The following is a 26,820-nucleotide window of genomic DNA, read 5'->3' as shown; positions in this document are numbered from 1 at the left end:
TTTAGTGTCCTAAGTTTTCATAACTGTGACCTTAATTGCCTACCGTCTGTAAGCTGTTAGTGTCTTAGGTGCATGTTCATTAAATTGTTTATGGTTCATTGAACAAGCATGGGAAACAGTGTTTAAACCCTTTACAATGAAGATCTGTGAAGTTATTTTGAATTTTCCAAATTATCTTTGAAAGACAGGGTCCTGAAAAAGGGACGTTTCTTTTTTACTGAGTTTATGTATATATACAGTGGGGGAAAAAAGTATTTAGTCAGCCACCAATTGTGCAAGTTCTCCCACTTAAAAAGATGAGAGAGGCCTGTAATTTTCATCATAGGTACACGTCAACTATGACAGACAAATTGAGAAAAAAAATTCCAGAAAATTACATTGTAGGATTTTTTATGAATTTTTTTGCAAATTATGGTGGAAAATAAGTATTTGGTCACCTACAAACAAGCAAGATTTCTGGCTCTCACAGACCTGTAACTTCTTCTTTAAGAGGCTCCTCTGTCCTCCACTCGTTACCTGTATTAATGGCACCTGTTTGAACTTGTTATCAGCATAAAAGACACCTGTCCACAACCTCAAACAGTCACACTCCAAACTCCACTATGGCCAAGACCAAAGAGCTGTCAAAGGACACCAGAAACAAAATTGTAGACCTGCACCAGGCTGGGAAGACTGAATCTGCAATATGTAAGCAGCTTGGTTTGAAGAAATCAACTGTGGGAGCAATTATTAGGAAATGGAAGACATACAAGACCACTGATAATCTCCCTCGATCTGGGGCTCCACGCAAGATCTCACCCCGTGGGGTCAAAATGATCACAAGAGCGGTGAGCAAAAATCCCAGAACCACACGGGGGGACCTAGTGAATGACCTGCAGAGAGCTGGGACCAAAGTAACAAAGCCTACCATCAGTAACACACTACGCCGCCAGGGACTCAAATCCTGCAGTGCCAGAAGTGTCCCCTGCTTAAGCCAGTACATGTCCAGGCCCGTCTGAAGTTTGCTAGAGTGCATTTGGATGATCCAGAAGAGGATTGGGAGAATGTCATATGGTCAGATGAAACCAAAATAGAACTTTTTTGGTAAAAACTCAACTCGTCGTGTTTGGAGGACAAAGAATGCTGAGTTGCATCCAAAGAACACCATACCTACTGTGAAGCATGGGGTAGAAACATCATGCTTTGGGGCTGTTTTTCTGCAAAAGGGACCAGGACGACTGATCCGTAAAGGAAAGAATGAATGGGGCCATGTATCGTGAGATTTTGAGTGAAAACCTCCTTCCATCAGCAAGGGCATTGAAGATGAAATGTGGCAGGGTCTTTCAGCATGACAATGATCCCAAACACACCGGCCGGGCAACGAAGGAGTGGCTTCGTAAGAAGCATTTCAAGGTCCTGGAGTGGCCTAGCCAGTCTCCAGATCTCAACCCCATAGAAAATCTTTGGAGGGAGTTGAAAGTCTGTGTTGCCCAGCGACAGCCCCAAAACATCACTGCTCTAGAGGAGATCTGCATGGAGGAATGGGCCAAAATACTAGCAACAGTGTGTGAAAACCTTGTGAAGACTTACAGAAAACGTTTGACCGGTGTCATTGCTATCAAAGGGTATATAACAAAGTATTGAGAAACTTTTGTTATTGACCAAATACTTATTTTCCACCATAATTTGCAAATAAATTCATTAAAAAATCCTACAATGTGATTTTCTGGATTATTTTTTTCTCATTTTGTCTGTCATAGTTGACGTGTACCTATGATGAAAATTACAGGCCTCTCTCATCTTTTTAAGTTGGAGAACTTGCACAATTGGTGGCTGACTAAATATTTTTTTGCCCCACTGTATATATATATATGTGTGTGTGTCTGTGTTGGTATACCTATATAGACTTCAACTGTATATATGTATGCATGTATGTATCCATGTGTGTCTCTGAGTATTCCACAGTACACACCAGTATACCTCTGAGTATTCCACAGTACACGCCAGTATTCCTCTGAGTATTCCACAGTACACACCAGTATTCCTCTGAGTATTCCACAGTACACACCAGTATTCCACAGTACACACCAGTATTCCTCTGAGTATTCCACAGTACACACCAGTATTCCTCTGAGTATTCCACAGTACACACCAGTATTCCACAGTACACACCAGTATTCCTCTGAGTATTCCACAGTACACACCAGTATTCCTCTGAGTATTCCACAGTACACACCAGTATTCCTCTGAGTATTCCACAGTACACACCAGTATTCCTCTGAGTATTCGAAGTTAGCTGCTTAGCGATTTCGACGCATGCCTCGGCGCTCCGTTATCAAACGGAAGTTTATCTCACATCATTGAGAAAAGCAAACAAGTGCTCAGCATATGTGGGAACTCCTTCAAGACTGTTGGAAAAGCATTCCTCACGAAACTGGTTGAGAGAATGCCAAGAGTGTGCAAAGCTGTCATCAAGGCAAAGGGGTGGCTACTTTGAAGAATCTAAAATATAAAATATATTTAGATTTGTTTAACACTTTCTTGGTTGCTACATGATTCCATATGTGTTATTTCATAGTTTTGATGTCTTCACTATTATTCTACACTGTAGAAAACCCTGGAATGAGTAGGTGTGTCCAAACTTTTGACTGGTCCTGTATGTATTGTTTTTGTTTTTTTTTGTAAACGTATACAGGGCTCTCTTGTAAAAGCGTTGTAACTCAATGTGACTCCCTGTTGAGATAGCGGGTAATAAAACCCTACCTCTGTCCAGGGTACCCCTCAGAGTACTTATTGTTCATGCAGGACCCCAGGGCTTCCAGAACGGCTCTAGAGGTGAAGTTCTCTGACGCTATCAGCTCCAGGCCAAACGTCTGGCGATGCTTCTCTCGCTTTATGATGGAGAACACCTACATACACACACACACAAACACACACACCTCTCTCTTTATGATGGAGAACACCTACACACACACACCTCTCTCTTTATGATGGAGAACACCTACACACACACACACACACACACACACACACACACACACACACACACACACACAACACACAACCTCACACCTCTCTCTTTATGATGGAGAACACATAACACACACTAATGTGTGTATAATAACCATCATATTGAAGTACATTTGGAGTCACCCGACGATATGTTGTGTGGTCCTCCCAGGTACGACTTGGGAAACAATGCAGTTTATTTAGGCTACAGATGAAAATAAGTTATGATGAGCTTCACAGGATGGTGAAAATGCCACGGTGATGAGAGCTTACATTTACATTTTAGTCATTGACTTACAGTTAGTGAGTGCATACATTATTTATATTTTTCATACTGGCCCCCATAGAATCGAACCCACAACTGAGCTACATCCCCTGCCGGCCATTCCCTCCCCTACCCTGGACGACGCTGGGCCAATTGCGCCGCCCCATGGGTCTCCCCGGGTCTCGGCCGGCTACGACAGAGCCTGGATTCGAACCAGGATCTCTAGTGGCACAGCTAGCACTGCGATGCAGCGCCTTAGACCACTGCACCACTCGGGAGACCACAGCTTGATGCTCCTTTCCAATAAATATCCAGGGTATTATTCTGGTGCCGTGATGATCGATGCTGGACTGCCGCTTTGACAAATTAAATATTATTCGCTCTAATCCATAATAATCTCATCATGTAGACTAGCGTACGGGATTATTATGGATTAGAGCGTACCAGCATGTATCTGCCAGCTGTTGGCTATAGCGCAAGACCAGAGTTGGCACATTTGCTATTTAAAGGCCAAGCACCATTTGTTCCCCTTAAATCATGTCACAAATCAACTTTTACCAACTGAATGTAGACACAAATAATACTTTTTTGTTTTTGAACAAAATCAGAAATATTTTATATATTTAAAAAAATATGCAAATCAGGTGATGTCATTAAATATTTGAATATTGCGCAAATACATTTTTCTGGACAATGGATGAAGTCAGCCTAAATATTTTGATTTCATTTTGTTAAAAAAAAAAACACTCCAGGACCGGATTTGTCCAGAACAAGATTGTGGATAACATCGTGTGTATCTAGAATAAAACATTTTTACAACAATTCCCTCTTAGCAAGTCTGGAGAATATACACTACATGACCAACAGTATGTGGACACCTGCTCGTCCAACACCTCATTCCAAAATCATGGGCATTAATATGGAGTTGGTCCCCCCCTTTGCTTCTATAACAGCCTCCACTCTTCTGGGAAGGCTTTCCACTAGATGTTGGAACATTGCTGCGGGGACTTGCTTCCATTCAGCCACAAGATCATTAGTGAGGTCGGACACTGATGTTGGGCGATTAGGCCTGGCTTGCAGTCGGCGTTCCAATTCATCCCAAAGGTGTTCGATGGGGGGTTGAGGTCAGGGCTCTGTGCAGGCCAGTCAAGTTTTTCCACACCGATCTCGACAAACCATTTCTGTATGGACCTCGCTGTGTGCACAGGGGCATTGTCATGCTGAAACAGGAAAGGGCCTTCACCAAACTGTTGCCACAAAGTTGGAAGAACAGAATACTCTAGAATGTCATTGTATGCTGTAGCATTAAGATTTCCCTTCACTGGAACTAAGGGGCCTAGCCCGAACCATGAAAAACAGCCCCAGACCAGTATTCCTCCTCCACCAAACTTTACAGTTGGCACTATGCATTCGGGCAGGTAGCGTTCTCCTGGCATCCGCAAAACACAGATTCGTCCATCAGACTGCCAGATGGTGAAGTGTAATTCATCACTCCAGAGAACGCGTTTCCACTGAATCCAATGGCGGCGAGCTTTACACCACTCCAGCTGACGCTTGGCATTGCGCATGGTGATCTTAGGCTTGTGCAGCTGCTCGGCCAAACCCATTTCATGAAGCTACCGACGAACAGTTATTGTGCTGACGTTGCTTCCAGAGGCAGTTTATTAGGTACCGGGTCGGACCCCCCCCTTTGCCTCCAGAACAACCTGAATTCTTCGGGCCATTGATTCTACAAGGTGTTCGGAAAACATTCCACAGGGATGTTGTTCCATGCTGACGCAACGGCATCACACAGGTGCTGCAGATTGAACGGTGGTACATTCATCACGCTGCCAACAGCCCGTTCCATCTCATCCCAAAGATACTCTATTGGTCAGCAACACTGTTCAGATACCTGCTGAGCAACGATTGAACGCCACAGTGTATCAAGAGACCTAACGTGTGGAAAACATTCCCCTCACCATTACACCACCAGCCTGTACCGTTGACACCAGGTCCATGGACCCATAATGCTTACGCCAAATCCTGACTCTGCCATCAGAGTTGTCCAGTGTTGGTGATCGCTTGCAACACTTGTTTTTAGCTGATCGGAGTGGAACCCGACTGTTTGTGGCTCCGCCTGTTATCTTGGACGATTCTTGACATTCTCCTTCGACCTCTCTCGTCAACAATGCTGTTTTTCTCCCACAGGACTGTGGGCCGCTGACTGGATGGTTTTTTTGTTTGTCGCACCATTCTCGGTAAACCCTAGACGCTGTCCTTGCGTGAAAAGCCCAGGAGGGGCGGCCGTTTCTGGAGGTACTGGATCCGGGAAACGCCTGGCGCCGACGATCACGCCACGCTCAGTAACTGAATCCCTCGATGGCCGTCTGTCTGTGCTTTATATAGCAAGTCATGTGACTCCCTGTCTGTAGGAGCGAACCATTCCATGTTCATGAACGGGGGAGTGGGGGGGGTGTACCTCAAACTGGCCAATGACTGTATGTCAATTTTTAAATGGTTAAAATTCATTTTTCATGGACGGTAGTAGCATAAATTAAAGAAAATATACATTTGTCAAGTTTTGGAAAATGTTTACTTTTTGAAAATACTAAAAATGGACCAAAATACCAACAAATCTCAACATTGAAAAGGTAATTGAAAGGTAATGTCAGCCTGTGGCGCCTTGACGCAATAGTTTTGATGACAGAACTATTTGTAGAGTTGAAAATGCAATGAAAACACATTGAACTTTAGATTTTTATTCGTACATGAAAACTTAAAAGCGAAAAAAGGTACATTTGTGGTCACTATGTCGTCACCCACTGATTTTTTTATCAGCAACAAGTCCGTTTGGTGGAAACACCGTTGGTGGGAAGATGTACATATTTTCTTCATGAGGATTTTAGAATATGTAAACCTGGCTACACACACACACACACACACACACACAAATACCCTTATTTAACACTCACACTCAGGCCAGGAATCAATCAGATCCCTGTCAACAATGCTCCATTTGAAAGGTGATTTCCAACTGAGCTTACATAAGTGTTTATACTGTGAATGCGGTCTCCGCGAACATTGCCTTTAAAAATACGCATTGTCGACAAAGGGCGATCGGTTCAATCCCGCCTACACACACACACACACCCCTTCTCCGCCCCCCTTCTCCCCCCTCCCCGTGTTTCGTACCTCAGAGTCGTTGGAGCGGAGTGGCTCCAGCATCATCTTGTTGTGAGACTCCCACATGTCCTTGCTGACATGGTGACTGGTATCATCGCTATGAGACATGATGGTGACTGGTACTGATCTACACACAGACAGAAGGTCAGAGAGTCAGTTAAACTATGGCAGACAGAGACAGTTAAACTATGGCAGACAGAGACAGTCAGTTAAACTATGGCAGACAGAGACAGTTAAACTATGGCAGACAGAGACAGTCAGTTAAACTATGACAGACAGAGACACAGACAGTTAACATGGCAGACAGACAGTTAAACTATGGCAGACAGAGACAGTCAGTTAAACTATGGCAGACAGAGTCAGTTAAACTATGGCAGACAGAGACAGTTAAACTATGGCAGACAGAGACAGTCGTTAAACTATGGCAGACAGAGACAGTCAGTTAAACTATGGCAGACAGAGACAGTCAGTTAAACTATGACAGACAGAGAGACAGTCAGTTAAACTATGGCAGACAGAGACATGCAGACAGCAGCAGTCAGTTAAACTATGGCAGACAGAGACAGTCAGTTAAACTATGGCAGACAGAGACACGTCAGTTAAACTATGGCAGACAGAGACACAGACAGTCAGTTAAACTATGGCAGGCAGAGACAGTCAGTTAAACTATGGCAGGCAGAGACACCAGTCAGTTAAACTATGGCAGGCAGAGACAGTCAGTTAAACTATGGCAGGCAGAGACAGTCAGTTAAACTATGGCAGACAGAGACAGTCAGTTAAACTATGGCAGACAGAGTCAGTCAGTTAAACTATGGCAGACAGAGACAGTCAGTTAAACTATGGCAGACAGAGACAGTCTTAAACCATGGCAGACAGAGCAGTCAGTTAAACTATGGCAGACAGAGACAGTCAGTTAAACTATGGCAGACAGAGACAGTCAGTTAAACTATGGCAGACAGAGACAGTCAGTTAAACTATGGCAGACAGAGTCAGTCAGTTAAACTATGGCAGACAGACAGACAGTCAGTTAAACTATGGCAGACAGAGACAGTCAGTTAAACTATGGCAGACAGAGACAGTCAGTTAAACTATGGCAGACAGAGACAGTCAGTTAAACTATGGCAGACAGAGACAGTCAGTTAAACTATGGCAGACAGAGACAGTTTAAACTATGGCAGACAGAGACGTCAGTTAAACTATGGCAGACAGAGACAGTCAGTTAAACTATGGCAGACACAGACAGTCAGTTAAACTATGGCAGACAGAGTCAGTCAGTTAAACTATGGCAGACAGAGACAGTCAGTTAAACTATGGCAGACAGAGACAGTCAGTTAAACTATGGCAGACAGAGACAGTCAGTTAAACTATGGCAGACAGAGACAGGTTAAACTATGGCAGACAGAGACAGTCAGTTAAACTATGGCAGACAGAGACAGTCCAGTTAAACTATGGCAGACAGAGACAGTCAGTTAAACTATGGCAGACAGAGACAGTTAAACTATGGCAGACAGAGACAGTGTTAAACTATGGCAGACAGAGCAGTCAGTTAAACTATGGCAGACAGAGACAGTCAGTTAAACTATGGCAGACAGAGTCAGTCAGTTAAACTATGGCAGACAGAGACAGTCAGTTAAACTATGGCAGACAGAGACAGTCAGTTAAACTATGGCAGACAGAGACAGTCAGTTAAACTATGGCAGACAGAGACACAGACAGTAGTTAAACTATGGCAGACAGAGACAGTCAGTTAAACTATGACAGACAGAGACACAGACAGTCAGTTAAACTATGGCAGACAGAGACAGTCAGTTAAACTATGGCAGACAGAGACACAGACAGTCAGTTTAAACTATGGCAGGCAGAGACAGTCAGTTAAACTATGGCAGACAGAGACAGTCAGTTAAACTATGGCAGACAGAGACAGTCAGTTAAACTATGGCAGACAGAGACACAGCAGTCAGTTAAACTATGGCAGACAGAGACAGTCAGTTAAACTATGACAGACAGAGACACAGACAGTCAGTTAAAACTATGGCAGACAGAGACAGTCAGTTAAACTATGGCAGACAGAGACACAGACAGTCAGTTAAACTATGGCAGACAGAGACAGTCAGTTAAACTATGGCAGACAGAGACAGTCAGTTAAACTATGGCAGACAGAGACAGTCAGTTAAACTATGGCAGACAGAGTCAGTCAGTTAAACTATGGCAGACAGAGACAGTCAGTTAAACTATGGCAGACAGAGACAGTCAGTTAAACTATGGCAGACAGAGACAGTCAGTTAAACTATGGCAGACAGAGACAGTCAGTTAAACTATGGCAGACAGAGACAGTCAGTTAAACTATGGCAGACAGAGACACAGACAGTCAGTTAAACTATGGCAGACAGAGACAGTCAGTTAAACTATGACAGACAGAGACACAGACAGTCAGTTAAACTATGGCAGACAGAGACAAGTCAGTTAAACTATGGCAGACAGAGACAGTCAGTTAAACTATGGCAGACAGAGACAGTCAGTTAAACTATGGCAGACAGAGACAGTCAGTTAAACTATGGCAGACAGAGACACAGACAGTCAGTTAAACTATGGCAGACAGAGACAGTCAGTTAAACTATGGCAGACAGAGTCAGTCACTTAAACTATGGCAGACAGAGACAAGTCAGTTAAACTATGGCAGACAGAGACAGTCAGTTAAACTTGGCAGACAGAGACAGACAGAGTCAGTTAAACTATGGCAGACAGAGACAGTCAGTTAAACTATGGCAGACAGAGACACAGTCAGTTAAACTATGGCAGACAGAGACAGTCAGTTAAACTATGGCAGACAGAGACAGTCAGTTAAACTATGGCAGACAGAGACAGTCAGTTAAACTATGGCAGACAGAGTCAGTCAGTTAAACTATGGCAGACAGAGACAGTCAGTTAAACTATGGCAGACAGAGACACAGACAGTCAGTTAAACTATGGCAGGCAGAGACAGTCAGTTAAACCATGGCAGACACAGACAGTCAGTTAAACTATGGCAGACAGAGACAGTCAGTTAAACTATGGCAGACAGAGTCAGTCAGTTAAACTATGGCAGACAGAGACAGTCAGTTAAACTATGGCAGACAGAGACAGTCAGTTAAACTATGGCAGACAGAGACAGTCAGTTAAACTATGGCAGACAGAGACAGTCAGTCTAAACCATGACAGACAGAGACACAGACAGTCAGTTAAACTATGGCAGACAGAGACAGTCAGTTAAACCATGACAGACAGAGACACAGACAGTCAGTTAAACTATGGCAGACAGAGACAGTCAGTTAAACTATGGCAGACAGAGACAGTCAGTTAAACTATGGCAGACAGACAGAGTCAGTTAAACTATGCCAGACAGAGACAGTCAGTTAAACTATGGCAGACAGAGACACAGACAGTCAGTTAAACTATGGCAGACAGAGACAGAGACAGTCAGTTAAACTCACGGCAGACAGAGACAGTCAGTTAAACTATGGCAGACAGAGACAGTCAGTTAAACTATGGCAGACAGAGACAGTCAGTTAAACTATTCCAAATAAGATTCAAGAGTATCTATCGTCATCACCTCTAAATATCAGTTGTTGGGAATATTTAGGAAGGGTATCTGGTGTGCATACCATATCACTGGACCAGCCATGTTTAAACCAACAGGGTTATATATATATATATATAACAGCCATGTTTAACCAACAGGGTTATATATATATATATATATATATATATTATATATCTCACAGTGGTGCAGGCATACGTGTCACTCCTGTCCGTCCATCCCATCCCATCCCAGCCCTGCCTCCCTCCCCTCCCTGTCCACTCCTGTCCGTCCATCCCATCCCAGCCCCCCCTCCTCCCCTGTCCACTCCTGTCCGTCCATCCCAGCCCAGCCTCCCCTCCCTGTCCACTCCTGTCCGTCCATCCCAGCCCAGCCTCCCTCCCCTGTCCACTCCTGTCCGTCCATCCCAGCCCTGCCTCCCTCCCCTGTCCACTCCTGTCCGTCCATCCCAGCCCTGCCTCCCCTCCCCCTGTCCACTCTGTCCGTCTCCCATCCCCTCCCTCCCCTGTCCACTCCTGTCCGTCCATCCCAGCCCTGCCTCCCCCCTGTCCACTCCTGTCCGTCCATCCCAGCCCTGCCTCCCCTCCACTGTCCACTCCTGTCCTTCCATCCAAGCCCCTGCCTCCCCTCCCTGTCCACTCCTGTCCGTCCATCCCAGCCCTGCCTCCCCTCCCCTGTCCACTCCTGTCCGTCCATCCCATCCCTGCCTCCTCCCCTGTCCACTCCTGTCCTTCCATCCCAGCCCTGCCTCCCTCCCCTGTCCACTCCTGTCCTTCCATCCATCCCTGCCTCCCCTCCCCCTGTCCACTCCTGTCCGTCCATCCCAGCCCTGCCTCCCCTCCTGTCCACTCCTGTCCGTCCATCCATCCCTGCCTCCCTCCCCTGTCCACTCCTGTCCGTCCATCCCAGCCCTGCCCCCCCTCCCCCTGTCCACTCCTGTCCGTCCATCCAGCCCTGCCTCCCTCCCCTGTCCACTCCTGTCCGTCCATCCCAGCCCTGCCTCCTCCCCTTGTCCACTCCTGTCCTTCCATCCCAGCCCTGCCTCCCCTCCCCTGTCCACTCCTGTCCTTCCATCCCAGCCCTGCCTCCTCCCCTGTCCACTCCTGTCCGTCCATCCCAGCCCTGCCTCCCTCCCCTGTCCACTCCTGTCCGTCCATCCCAGCCCTGCCTCCCCTCCCCCCCTGTCCACTCCTGTCCGTCCATCCCAGCCCTGCCTCCCCCTCCCCTGTCCACTCCTGTCCGTCCATCCCAGCCCTCCCTCCCTCCCCTGTCCACTCCTGTCCGTCCATCCCAGCCCTGCCTCCCCTCCCGTCCACTCCTGTCCGTCCATCCCAGCCCTGCCTCCTCCCCTGTCCACTCCTGTCCGTCCATCCCAGCCCTGCCTCCCCTCCCCTGTCCACTCCTGTCCGTCCATCCCAGCCCAGCCTCCTCCCCTGTCCACTCCTTCCGTCCATCCCAGCCCTGCCTCCCTCCCTGTCCATCCTGTCCGTCCATCCCAGCCCTGCCTCCCTCCCCCTGTCCACTCCTGTCCGTCCATCCCAGCCCTGCCTCCTCCCCTGTCCACTCCTGTCCGTCCATCCCGCCTCCTCCCCTCCCCTGTCCACTCCTGTCCGTCCATCCCAGCCCTGCCTCCCCCCTCCGTCCATCCTGTCCGTCCATCCCAGCCTCCTGCCTCCCCCCCTGTCCACTCCTGTCCGTCCATCCCAGCCCTGCCTCCCCCTCCCCTGTCCATCCTGTCCGTCCATCCCAGCCCTTCCTCCCCCCCTGTCCACTCCTGTCCGTCCATCCCAGCCCTGCCTCCCCTCCCCTGTCCTGTCCGCCTCCCCTGTCCGTCCATCCCAGCCCGCCTCCCCTGTCCACTCCTGTCCGTCCATCCCAGCCCTGCCTCCTCCCTGTCCACTCCTGTCCGTCCATCCCAGCCCTGCCTCCCTCCCCTGTCCACTCCTGTCCGTCCATCCCAGCCCTGCCTCCTCCTCCTGTCCACTCCTGTCCGTCCATCCCAGCCCTGCCCCCTCCCCTGTCCCTGTCCGTCCATCCACCCTGCCTCCTGCCTCCCCTCCCTTCCCTGTCCTCCTGTCCGTCCATCCCACCCTGCCTCCCCTCCCCTGTCCACTCCTGTCCGTCCATCCCATCGCCTGCCTCCCTCCCCTGTCCACTCCTGTCCGTCCATCCCAGCCCTGCCTCCCCTCCCTGTCTCCTGTCCGTCCATCCCAGCCCCTGCCTCCTCCCTGTCCACTCCTGTCCGTCATCCCAGCCCTGCCTCCCTCCCCTGTCCACTCCTGTCCGTCCATCCCAGCCCTGCCTCCCCTCCCCTGTCCACTCCTGTCCGTCCATCCCAGCCCTGCCTCCCCTCCCTCCCTGTCCACTCCTGTCCGTCCATCCCAGCCCTGCCTCCCCTCCCCTGTCCACTCCTGTCCGTCCATCCCAGCCCTGCCTCCCCTCCCCTGTCCACTCCTGTCCGTCCATCCCAGCCCTGCCTCCCTCCCCTCCTCCCCTGTCCACTCCTGTCCGTCCATCCCAGCCCTGCCTCCCCTCCCCTGTCCACTCCTGTCCGTCCATCCCAGCCCTGCCTCCTCCCTCCTGTCCACTCCTGTCCGTCCATCCCAGCCCTCCACTCCCCTCCCCTGTCCACTCCTGTCCGTCCATCTAGCCTCCTCCCCTGTCCACTCCTGTCCGTCCATCCCAGCCCTGCCTCCCTCCCCTGTCCACTCCTGTCCGTCCATCCCAGCCCTCCTCCCCTCCTGTCCACGTCCATCCAGCCCTGCCTCCCTCCCTGTCCACTCCTGTCCGTCCATCCCAGCCCTGCCTCCCCTCCCCTGTCCCTCCTCCTCCATCACCTCCCTCCTCCTCTCCTCCTGTCCGTCCATCCGCCCTGCCTCCCCTCCCGTCCACTCCTGTCCGTCCATCCCAGCCCCTCCTCCCCCCCTGTCCACTCCTGTCCGTCCATCCCAGCCCTGCCTCCCTCCCCTGTCCACTCCTGTCCGTCCATCCCATCCCTCCTCCTCCCTGTCCACTCCTGTCTCCATCCCAGCCTCCCTCCTGTCCTCCTGTCCTCCTCCCCTGCCTCTGCCTCCACTCCTGCCTCCTCCCTGTCCACTCCCAATCCCAGCCCTAGCCTCCCCTCCCCTGTCCACTCCTGTCCGTCCATCCCAGCCCCCTCCCCTCCCTGTCCCCTCCTGTCCAGTCCTCACCTCTCCCTCCCCTGTCCACTCCTGTCCGTCCATCCCAGCCCTGCCTCCTCCCCTGTCCACTCCTGTCCGTCCATCCCAGCCCTGCCTCCCTCCCTCCCTGTCCACTCCTGTCCGTCCATCCCCAGCCCTGCCTCCCCCTCCCCCTGTCCACTCCTGTCCTCCATCCCGCTGCCTCCCCTCCCTGTCACTCCTGTCCGTCCATCCCAGCCCTGCCTCCCCTCCCCTCCTGTCCCTCCTGTCTGTCCATCCCAGCCCTGCCTCCCCTCCCTCCCCCCTTCCACTCCTGTCCGTCCATCCCAGCCCTGCCTCCCTCCCCTGTCCACTCCTGTCCGTCCATCCCAGCCCGCCCCCTCCTGTCCACTCCTGTCCATGTCCATCCCAGCCTCCCTCCCCTGTCCACTCCTGTCCGTCCATCCCAGCCCTGCCTCCCCCCTCCCCTGTCCACTCCTGTCCGTCCATCCCAGCCCTGCCTCCCCTCCTGTCCACTCCTGTCCGTCCATCCCAGCCCTGCCTCCCCCCCTGTCCACTCCTGTCCGTCCATCCCAGCCTGCCTCCCTCCCCTGTCCACTCCTGTCCGTCCATCCCAGCCCTGCCTCCCTCCCCTGTCCACTCCTGTCCGTCCATCCAGCCCCTCCTCCCCTCCTGTCCACTCCTGTCCGTCCATCCCAGCCCCTGCCTCCCCTCCCCCTGTCCACTCCTGTCCGTCCATCCCAGCCCTGCCTCCCCTCCCCTGTCCACTCCTGTCCGTCCATCCCAGCCCTGCCTCCTCCCTGTCCACTCCTGTCCGTCCATCCCAGCCCTGCCTCCTCCCTGTCCACTCCTGTCCGTCCATCCCAGCCCTGCCTCCCCTCTCCCTGTCCACTCCTGTCCGTCCATCCCAGCCCCGCCTCCCCTCCCACTCCTGTCCGTCCATCCAGCCCTGCCTCCTCCCCTGTCCACTCCTGTCCGTCCATCCCAGCCCTGCCTCCTCCCCTGTCCACTCCTGTCCGTCCATCCCAGCCCTGCCTCCTCCCTCCTGTCCACTCCTGTCCGTCCATCCCGCCCCTGCCTCCCCCCCTCCCCTGTCCACTCCTGTCCGTCCATCCCAGCCCCTGCCTCCCCCCCCTGTCCACTCCTGTCCGTCCATCCCAGCCCTGCCTCCCCTCCCCCCTGTCCACTCCTGTCCGTCCATCCCCAGCCCCTGCCTCCCTCCTGTCCACTCCTGTCCGTCCATCCCAGCCTGCCTCCTCCCCTTTCCCTCCTGTCCGTTCATCCCAGCCCTGCCTCCCTCCCCCTGTCCACTCCTGTCCGTCCATCCAGCTCAGCCTCCTCCCTGTCCACTCCTGTCCGTCCATCCCAGCCTGCCTCCCCTCCCCTGTCCACTCCTGTCCGTCCATCCTAGCCCTGCCTCCCTCCCCTGTCCCTCCTGTCCGTCCATCCCAGCCCTGCCTCCTCCCTGTCCACTCCTGTCCGTCCATCCCAGCCCTGCCTCCCTCCCTGTCCATCCTGTCCGTCCATCCCAGCCCTGCCTCCCTCCCCTGTCCACTCCTGTCCGTCCATCCCAGCCCTGCCTCCTCCCTCTGTCCACTCCTGTCCGTCCATCCCAGCCTGCCTCCCCTCCCCCTGTCCACTCCTGTCCGTCCATCCCAGCGCTGCCTCCCTCCCCCTGTCCACTCCTGTCCGTCCATCCCAGCCCCTGCCTCCCTCCCCTGTCCACTCCTGTCCGTCCATCCCAGCCCTGCCTCCCTCCCCCTGTCCTCCTGTCCGTCCATCCCAGCTGCCTCCCCCTCCCTGTCCACTCCTGTCCTTCCATCCCAGCCCTGCCTCCCTCCTGTCCCTCCTGTCCGTCCATCCCAGCCCTGCCTCCCTCCTGTCCACTCCTGTCCGTCCATCCCAGCCCTGCCTCCCTCCCCCTGTCCACTCCTGTCCGTCCATCCCAGCCCTGCCTCCCCTCCCCTGTCCCACTCCTGTCCGTCCATCCCAGCCCTGCCTCCTCCCCCCTGTCCACTCCTGTCCGTCCATCCCAGCCTCCTGCCTCCCTCCCCTCGTCCACTCCTGTCCGTCCATCCCAGCCCTGCCTCCCCCCCCTCGTCCCTCCTGTCCGTCCATCCCAGCCCTGCCTCCCCCCCCTGTCCACTCCTGTCTGTCCAGTCCCAGCCTGCCTCCCCTCCCCCTCCTGTCCACTCCTGTCCACATCCCAGCCCTGCCTCCCTCCCCTCTCCCTCCTGTCCGTCCATCCCAGCCTGCCTCCCCCTCCCCGCCCTGTCCACTCCTGTCCGTTCATCCCAGCCCTGCCTCCCTCCCCTCCCTGTCCACTCCTGTCCGTCCATCCAGCCTGCCTCCTCCCCCTGTCACTCTGTCCGCCATCCCAGCCCTGCCTCCCCTCCCTTCCCTCCTGTCCGTCCATCCCAGCCCTGCCTCCCCCCTCCCTGTCCACTCCTTCCGTCCATCCCAGCCCTCCTCCCTCCCTCCCGTCCACTCTGTCGTCCATCGACTCCAGCCCTGCTGCCTCCTCCCCCTGTCCTCTGTCCGTCCATCCCAGCCCTGCCTCCCCTCCCTGTCCACTCCTGTCCGTCCATCCTCCCAGCCCGCCTCCCCCTCCCCTCTGTCCTCCTGTCCGTCCATCCCAGCCCTGCCTCCCTCCCCTCCCTGTCCACTCCTGTCCGTCCATCCCAGCCCTGCCTCCTCCCTCCCCTGTCCACTCCTGTCCGTCCATCCCAGCCCTGCCTCTCCCCTCCCTGTCCACTCCTGTCCGTCCATCCCGCCCTCCCTCCTCCCCCTCCCCTCCTTCTGTCCTTCTCATCCCAGCCCTGCCTCCCCTCCCCCTGTCCATGGTTGACCTCCTGACCCCCAGGACCCGATGAAACTACGGCAGTGAGTAAATCAAATCTCTACCCTCTGTTCTATTGGCGAATGTACCATTTATATATATATATATATATTTTACAAGGTAAGTTGACAATCAAATCAAACTGCCATTTGACAAATATCGCCTTAGTCCAATCCATAATAATCTCATCATGTAGACTAGCCTGCCCACACTGTATCTGAGCGCTGTTGGCTGGAGCACACGTACAAGACCAGAGGAGGAACGTCTGCTATTTGAACTCAACAGTTTGTACACAACTAAAAAAAAATGCCATGGAAACACATTGAACTTTAGATTTGTTTTTTGGTACATAAACTTACACGAAAACATCACAGTGCACACGATACGTCATCCCACACTGACTTTTTATCCACAAAAAAGTCCGTTTGGTGGAACTCCACTGGTGGGAAAATGGGCATCTTTCCTTCATGTGGATGTTTGAATATTGCCATGAAAATCTGGTCGCCAATTGGATGGAAACCTAGCTAGTTATTACTCGTTTTACTTTCCTATTTTCTTTCTCTCTGCGTTGTTGGGAACGGCCCGTAAGCATTTCTCTGTTTGTCCACACTCTGGTCAATAAAGAGCTCCAGTCCGTCCGGGTCCGGTTAACGTTTGACCACAGGTACTTTGATAAGAGCTCAGCCAAGACACTGGTCAACTAAAACCATCCAGTTACAGACACAACTAACCGAGGCTTGCGCGCGTGACAACAATTACTCATTAACTAGCTAGATAACTAGATAAATAGCAGATCGATGGAACTGCTGTGTGTCGTGTGTTACACATGACATTATCTACATCCAGCAAACCTAAATGGCACACTAGTCCTACATTGACCAAAACCCTATGGCCCCTGGTGAAAGTAATGCACCATTTCTATTTTTAATTAACCTTTATTTAACTAGGCAAATCAGTTAAGAACAAATTCTTATTTACAATGACGGCCTACCAAAAGGCAAAAGGCATCCTGCTCGGGACGGGGCTGGGATTAAAACTACAAATGTAGAACAAAACACAAACTTACATAAAGAGAGACACCACAACCACCCTACATAAGAGACGCCACAACACCACTACATAAAGAGAGACGCCACAACACACACTACATAAGAAGAAGAGACGCCACAACACACACACATAAAGAGAGACGCCACAACACCACTAACATAAAGAGAGACGCCACACAACTGCCAGAAACACCACTACCGCAAAAAGAGAGACGCCTCACAACACCATCACTACATAAAGAGAGACCCTACAAGACTACATAAAGATGAGACGCCACAACACCATACATAAAGAGAGACGCCACAACACCACTACATAAAGAGAGACGCCACAACACCACTACATAAAGAGAGACGCCACAACCCACTACATAAAGAGAGACGCCACAACACCACTACATAAAGAGAGACGCCACAACACCACTACATAAAGAGAGACGCTACAACACTACATAAAGAGAGACGCCACAACACCACTACATAAAGAGAGACGCCACAACACCACTACATAAAGAGAGACGCCACAACACTACTACATAAAAGAGAGACGCCACAACACCACTACATAAAGAGAGACGCCACAACACTACATAAAGAGAGACGCCACAACACTACATAAAGAGAGACGCCACAACACTACATAAGAGACGCCACAACACATACATAAGAGACGCCACAACACCACTACATAAGAGAGACGCCACAACACTACATAAAGAGAGACGCTACAACACTACATAAAGAGAGACGCCACAACACTACATAGTGATAAAGAGAGAAGCCACAACACATACACAAAGAGAGACGCCACAACACTACATAAAGAGAGAGCTGCACAACACTACATAAAAAGAGACACCACAACACCATAAGAGACACCACAACACTACATAAAGAGAGACACCACAACACTACATAAAGAGAGACACCACAACACTACATAAAGAGAGACACCACAACACTACATAAAGAGAGAACACAGCATCAACACTACATAGAGACGCCAAACACTCATAAAGAGAGACCGCTAGCAACACTACATAGAGAGACAGCATGGTAGCAACACAACATACAGCATACACCACAACATGGTAGCAACAAGACACATGACAACACAGCATCACAACAGGTAGCACACAACACAACACAGCATAGCCACATGGAGCAACACCACAACACAACATAAACATAGCAACAACATGGTAGCAACACAACATGACAACATGGTAGCAACACAGCAACACATCATGGTAGCAACACAACATGACAACACAGCATAGCAACAACATGGTAGCAGCACACAGCATAGCAACAACATGGTAGCAACACAACATGACAACACAGCATGGTAGCAACACAACATGACAACACAGCATTAGCAACACAACATGACAACATGGTAAGCAACAACATGACAACACATGGTAGCAACACAGCAGACAACGCATATCAACAACATGGTAGCAACACAACATGACAACACAGCATGGTAGCAACACACAGACAACACAGCATAGCAACAACATGGTAGCAACACAACATGACAACACAGCATAGCAACAACATGGTAGCAACACAACATGACAACACAGCATGGTAGCAACACAACATGACAACACAGCATGGTAGCAACACAACATGACAACACAGCATAGCAACAACATGGTAGCAACACAACATGACAACACAGCATAGCAACAACATGGTAGCAACACAACATGACAACACAGCAATGGTAGCAACACAACATGACAACACATCATGGTAGCAACACAACATGACAACACAGCATAGCAACAACATGGTAGCAACACAACATGAGCAACACAGCATAGCAACAACATGGTAGCAACACAACATGACAACACAGCATAGCAACAACATGACAACACATGGTAGCAACACAACATGTACAACACAGCATGGTAGCAACACAACATGACAACACGCATGGTAGCAACACAACATGACAACACAGCATGAGCAACACAACACGACAACACGCATGGTAGCAACACAACATGACAACACAGTCATGGTAGCAACACAACATGACAACACATCATGGTAGCAACACAACATGACAACACAGCATAGCAACAACATGGTAGCAACACAACATGACAACACAGCATGGTAGCAACACAACATGACAACATATCATGGTAGCAACACAACATGACAACACAGCATGGTAGCAACACAACATGACAACACATCATGGTAGCAACACAACATGACAACACATCATGGTAGCAACACAACAACACAGCATAGCAACACAACATGGTAGCAACACAACACTGACAACACAGCATGGTAGCAACACAACATGACAACACAGCATCAACAACATGGTAGCAGCACAACATGACAACACAGCATAGCAACAACATGGTAGCAACACAACATGACAACACAGCATGGTAGCAACACAACATGACAACACAGCATAGCAACAACATGGTAGCAACACAACATGACAACACAGCATAGCAACAACATGGTAGCAGCACAACATGACAACACAGCATGGTAGCAACACAACATGACAACACATCATGGTAGCAACACAACATGACAACACAGCATAGCAACAACATGGTAGCAACACAACATGACAACACAGCATAGCAACAACATGGTAGCAACACAACATGACAACACAGCATGGTAGCAACACAACATGACAACACAGCATAGCAACAACATGGTAGCAACACAACATGACAACACAACATGACAACACAGCATGGTAGCAACACAACAGACAACAGCATGGTAGCAACACAACATGGTAGCAACACAACAAGATGGCAACACCACATGACAACAGCATGGTAGCAACACAACACTGGTAGCAACACCCAACATGGTAGCAGCACAAGACATGGTACAAACATTATTGGGCACAGACAACAGCACAAAGGGCAAGAAGGTAGAGACAACAATAATTCACGCTGAAGGAGCCACAACTGTCAGTAAGCGTGTCCATGATTGAGTCTTTGAATGAAGAGATGGAGACAGTGCTTTGGAAAGTATTCAGACCCCTTCACTTTTTCCACATTTTGTTACGTTACAGCCTTATTCTAAAATTGATTAAATTGTTTTTTCTCTCATCAATCTACACACACACAATACCCTGTAATGACAAAGCAAAGGTTTTTATACATTTTCGCAAATGTATTACAAATAAAAAAACTGAAATATCACATTTACATAAGTATTCAGACCCTTTACTCTGTACTTTGTTGAAGCACCTTTGGCAGCGATTACAGCCTCGAGTCTTCTTGGGTATGACGCTACAAGCTTGGCACACCTGTATTTGGGGAGTTTCTCCCATTCTTCTCTGCAGATCCTCTCAAGCTCTGTCAGGTTGGATGGGGAGCGCCTCCACCAGATCTGTGCCTCGACATGATCCGGTCTTGGAGATCAATGGACAATTCCGTCGACCTCATGGCTTTGGTTTATGCTCAGTTTTTTTTATTTTAAATACATTTGCTAAAAATTCTAAAAGCCTGCTTTGCTTTGTCATTATGGGGTATTGATGTGTAGATTGATGAGGGGCAAAAAACTATTTAATCCATTTTAGAATAAGGCTGAAATGCAACAAAAATGTGGGAAAAAAGTCAAGGGGTCTGAATACTTTACAATGCACTATAAAAAAACAGTCCAGTTTGAGTGTTTTTTTGCAGCTCGTTCCAGTCGCTAGCTGCAGCGAACTGAAAGAGGAGCGACCCAGGGATGTGTGCGCGCTTTGGGGACCTTTAACAGAATGTGACTGTCAGAACAGGTGTTGTATGTATGGAGGATGAGGGCTGCAGTAGGTATCTCAGATAGCGGGGAGTGAGGCCTAAGAGGGCTTTTAATAAATAAACTATATTGGGAATAGGGTGCAACCCCTGTCACTGGCTCGATGATGCAACAGCAGCCAGCCACGGTCAGCTAACTAGCTAGCTAAAGTTAACCATTCTGTGTTTTGGCGTGTTAAAAGGGTTAGGATCCGTGTTATGCGGGGGTCCTTGGGACGTCCCCTACCACCAATTGAAGTTGAAATTGTTTATGGTTAAGGCAAAGATTTGTATAACTAAATCTCATTGTTCTATCTGTAGTTAAATTACGGGTTTTGTAGCTGTGGCGCAGTGGTCTAAGGCACTGCATCGCTGTGCCACTAGAGATCCTGGTTCTGGTAGCCGGCCGCGACCGGGGAGACCCATGGGGCGACGCACAATTAGCCCAGTGTCGTCCAGGGTAGGGGAGGGAATGGCCGGCAGGGGATGTAGCTCAGTTGGTAGAGCATGGCGTTTGCAACACCAGGGTTGTGGGTTCGATACCCACAGGGGGGCCAGTATGAAAAAATATAAATAAAATAATGTAGGCACTCACTTAACTGTAAATCGCTCTGGATAAGAGCATCTGCTAAATGACTGAAAATGTAAAACGGGTTTAGGGTGTGGACGTCCCAAGGATCCCAGATAGCGCTGACCGTAAAGTTAGCTAGCTTGCAGACTTAGCTGTCTTGGTCATGTGCACGTCTTGTGACACGCGGTCTTGCTGTTTCACTACATTTAGGATATTTCGAGCGAACTTGAGTAAATACAAAAAAAACGTTGAATTAATGCACAGTTAAAAATTTGACTTTCACATATTCGAGGAAAAGTTAAAGTTACAAGTTCCACATTGCAAAAGAGGCAAACCCAAAACCGCACGCTAGTCAAATATGGCTAGCTATTTTATTTGTGAATAGTGTACAAAATGCATATATATAACAAGGGTAGCTAGCTAGCTAACGTCAACTAAATAGTTAGTTAGCTGGGTACCCACCGGGTCGCTCCGCTGTGCAGCTGTCGCCGTTGTAATCTGACGTTTGGTGAACGATGGACAAAGACGTAACTTCAGGTTACTAGGAAGGCAAAGTCCGCGAAATTTACAACCAATCAGTGTACAGAGAGGCGTAGTTCCCCCGCCCCCCTTTCTCGCTGTTAGCCAATAAAAACACATAACAGAAAAATCTGACGCGATCAATGAAACTGATAGACAGTGATCAAAACACCCAGGGATTAAATATTACCTTACTGTACAATATATATTGATTAAAGTGCGAATAAATAGTTGAATTCAACAATACTGTGGTATAATAACGTGCTCTTACTGTACAATTTATTGATTAAAGGTGTAGGCCGTCATTGTAAATAAGAAATTTGTTCTTAACTGACTTGCCTAGTTAAATAAACGGAAAATAGTTATACTATGAAATAGACATACTACATTATGATACATTCAGAACAGCATTTAAATTGTTTTAGGTGATATGATAGATGTTATAGTACTTTAGGTCCCACCCTATCAAAGACAGACAGTCGAAAATAGGACAGTTATAGCACCTTAGGTCCCACCCTGTCAAAGACAGACAGTCGTAACAGACCTATACATTTACATTTTAGTCATTTAGCAGACGCTCTTATCCAGAGCGACTTACAGTTAGTGAGTGCATACATTATTTTAATTTTCATACTGGCCCCCGTGGGAATTGAACCCACAACCCTGGCATTGCAAACGCAATGCTCTACCAACTGAGCTACATCCCCTGCCGGCCATTCCCTCCCCTACCCTGGACAACACAGGGCCAATTGTGCGCCGCCCCATGGGTCTCCCCGGTCACGGCCGGCTACGACAGAGCCAGGATCTCTAGTGGCACAGCTAGCACTGCGATGCAGTGTCTTAGACCACTGCGCCACTCGGGATACTATATATAGATGTCCTAGCCTACCTCTTTCAGGTAATACATTCAATGCAGTGTTAGCCTTATATTTAGCTAATTAATGATTGGTTTATGCATAATAAGCTTCTAATTTATAGCCTCTGTCTCTTGCGCAATAGCACGCGCACCTGTACTCCGTTGGCCTTTCTCCTTAAGAAACGCTCCTTAGCTCTTGGAGTCAGCATGCAGGAAAAGCTATGACTGGAATAGCTTGCTGGGCATTATATATTTTTGTAGCATTTCTTACACCAATAGACTGTTGGAAGAAGGGACGCGAGCTGTTGTTTGCTGAATGTTAAATGCAGCAGACCAATAGAACTCACGGGGTAGTTTGAAAGAAGAGCGAACGCGTGATGGCGGTAGGCTACAGCAGTTATTTATTCAGACCCAGAACTATTTCATCTCCGTGAAGAGAAGCGAAAGCCTTCTGCATCTAATTCTAGTCCTATATTATTCAAGGATGTCATTAGAATGATGAAGATAAGGACAACTAAACTTATTTCATTTAACTGTTGAAAGCGAGGAAACAACAATAGAGAGAGAGAAAGTATTATGAAAGGTATACAAATAGGCCCTATTATATTTCAAAATTAAAATCTAGTTCTCTAGCCTATACTTGTAACTTTTGTAGGCCTCATGTGCTGCACCAGAATCACATGTTATCTCCCTGCTTTATCATGGTTTGAAGGAGGGGCGTAATTCCAGTCCATATACAGTCCATATAATACAATACAGTACAGTAATACAGTATAATACAGTACAGTAATACAGTATAATACAATACAGTACAGCAATACAGTATAATACAATACAGTACAGTAATACAGTATAATACAATACAGTGCAGTAATACAGTATAATACAACACAGTACAGTAATACAGTATAATACAATACAGTACAGTAATACAGTATAATACAATACAGTACAGTAATACAGTATAATACAATACAGTACAGTAATACAGTATAATACAATACAGTACAGTAATACAGTATAATACAATACAGTACAGTAATACAGTATAATACAATACAGTACAGTAATACAGTATAATACAACACAGTACAGTAATACTGTATAATACAATACAGTACAGTAATACAGTATAATACAATACAGTACAGTAATACAGTATAATACAATACAGTACAGTAATACAGTATAATACAATCAGTACAGTAATACAGTATAATACAATACAGTACAGTAATACAGTATAATACAATACAGTACAGTAATACAGTATAATACAATACAGTACAGTAATACAGTATAATACAATACAGTACAGTAATACAGTATAATACAATACAGTACAGTAATACAGTATAATACAATACAGTACAGTAATACAGTATAATACAATACAGTACAGTAATACAGTATAATACAATACAGTACAGTAATACAGTATAATACAATACAGTACAGTAATACAGTATAATACAATACAGTACAGTAATACAGTATAATACAATACAGCAATACAGTATAATACAATACAGTACAGTAATACAGTACAGCAATACAGTATAATACAATACAGTACAGTAATACAGTATAATACAATACAGTACAGCAATACAGTATAATACAATACAGTACAGTTATACAATATAATAAAATACAGTACAGTAATACAGTATAATACAATACAGTACAGTAATACAGTATAATACAGTACAGTAATACAGTATAATACAGTACAGTAATACAGTATAATACAGTACAGCAATACAGTATAATACAATACAGTACAGTAATACAGTATAATACAATACAGTACAGCAATACAGTATAATACAATACAGTACAGTTATACAATATAATAAAATACAGTACAGTAATACAGTATAATACAACACAGTACAGTAATACAGTATAATACAATACAGTACAGTAATACAGTATAATACAATACAGTGCAGTAATACAGTATAATACAATACAGTACAGCAATACAGTATAACACAATACAGTACAGCAATACAGTATAATACAATACAGTACAGCAATACAGTATAATACAATACAGTAATACAGTATAATACAATACAGTACAGCAATACAGTATAATACAATACAGTACAGTAATACAGTATAATACAATACAGTACAGCAATACAGTATAATACAATACAGTACAGTAATACAGTATAATACAATACAGTACAGCAATACAGTATAATACAATACAGTACAGCAATACAATATAATACAATACAGTACAGTAATACAGTATAATACAATACAGTACAGTAATACAGTATAATACAATACAGTACAGCAATACAGTTCACACTCTAAAAGATTAGCCTACTGGAGCTAGATTCATTTACTTACCCAAGAGAGCATATAGCTAGCTACATCTATGGGCGTTATATAGCTAGCTACATCTATGGGCGTTATATAGCTAGCTACATCTATGGGCTTTATATAGCTAGCTACATCTATGGGCTTTATATAGCTAGCTACATCTATGGGCTTTATATACCTAGCTACAACTATGGGCTTTATATAGCTAGCTACATCTATGGGCTTTATATAGCTAGCTACATCTATGGGCTTTATATAGCTAGCTACATCTATGGGCTTTATATAGCTAGCTACATCTATGGGCTTTATATACCTAGCTACAACTATGGGCTTTATATAGCTAGCTACATCTATGGGCTTTATATAGCTAGCTACATCTATGGGCTTTATATAGCTAGCTACATCTATGGGCTTTATATAGCTAGCTACATCTATGGGCTTTATATACCTAGCTACAACTATGGGCTTTATATAGCTAGCTACATCTATGGGCTTTATATAGCTAGCTACATCTATGGGCTTTATATAGCTAGCTACATCTATGGGCTTTATATAGCTAGCTACATCTATGGGCTTCATATAGCTAGCTACATCTATGGGCTTTATATAGCTAGCTACATCTATGGGCTTTATATAGCTAGCTACATCTATGGGCTTTATATAGCTAGCTACATCTATGGGCTTTATATAGCTAGCTACATCTATGGGCTTTATATAGCTAGCTACATCTATGGGCTTTATATAGCTAGCTACATCTATGGGCTTTATATAGCTAGCTACATCTATGGGCTTTATATAGCTAGCTACATCTATGGGCTTTATATAGCCAGCTACATCTATGGGCTTTATATAGCCAGCTACATCTATGGGCTTTATATTGCTAGCTACATCTATGGGCTTTATATAGCCAGCTACATCTATGGGCTTTATATAGCTAGCTACATCTATGGGCTTTATATAGCTAGCTACATCTATGGGCTTTATATAGCTAGCTACATCTATGGGCTTTATATAGCTAGCTACATCTATGGGCTTTATGCATAGATAGCTACATCTATGGGCTTTATATAGCTAGCTACATCTATGGGCTTTATATAGCTAGCTACATCTATGGGCTTTATATAGCCAGCTACATCTATGGGCTTTATATAGCCAGCTACATCTATGGGCTTTATATAGCCAGCTACATCTATGGGCTTTATATAGCTAGCTACATCTATGGGCTTTATATAGCCAGCTACATCTATGGGCTTTATATAGCTAGCTACATCTATGGGCTTTATATAGCTAGCTACATCTATGGGCTTTATATAGCTAGCTACATCTATGGGCTTTATATAGCTAGCTACATCTATGGGCTTTATATAGCTAGCTACATCTATGGGCTTTATATAGCTAGCTACATCTATGGACTTTATATAGCTAGCTACATCTATGGGCTTTATATAGCTAGCTACATCTATGGACTTTATATAGCCAGGTACATCTATGGACTTTATATAGCCAACTACATCTATGGACTTTATATAGCTAGCTACATCTATGGACTTTATATAGCCAGCTACATCTATGGACTTTATATAGCCAGCTACATCTATGGACTTTATATAGCTAGCTACATCTATGGACTTTATATAGCTAGCTACATCTATGGACTTTATATAGCTAGCTACATCTATGGACTTTATATAGCTAG

At 47.3% G+C, this 26,820-nt stretch overlaps 1 pseudogene; it reads right to left on the bottom strand.

Moving 5' to 3' along the window:
• The window catches only part of LOC123481124, a 49,568-nt pseudogene extending 27,613 nt beyond the window's left edge, over positions 1-21,955 (bottom strand).
• Between the last annotated feature and the right edge of the window lie 4,865 nt (positions 21,956-26,820).

Source organism: Coregonus clupeaformis, unplaced genomic scaffold, assembly GCF_020615455.1.
Source record: "Coregonus clupeaformis isolate EN_2021a unplaced genomic scaffold, ASM2061545v1 scaf1457, whole genome shotgun sequence".
NCBI classification, from domain to species: Eukaryota; Metazoa; Chordata; class Actinopteri; order Salmoniformes; family Salmonidae; genus Coregonus; species Coregonus clupeaformis.
Note: the sequence above shows the minus strand (reverse complement) of the source record. Positions and strands in the feature narration are given on the sequence as shown.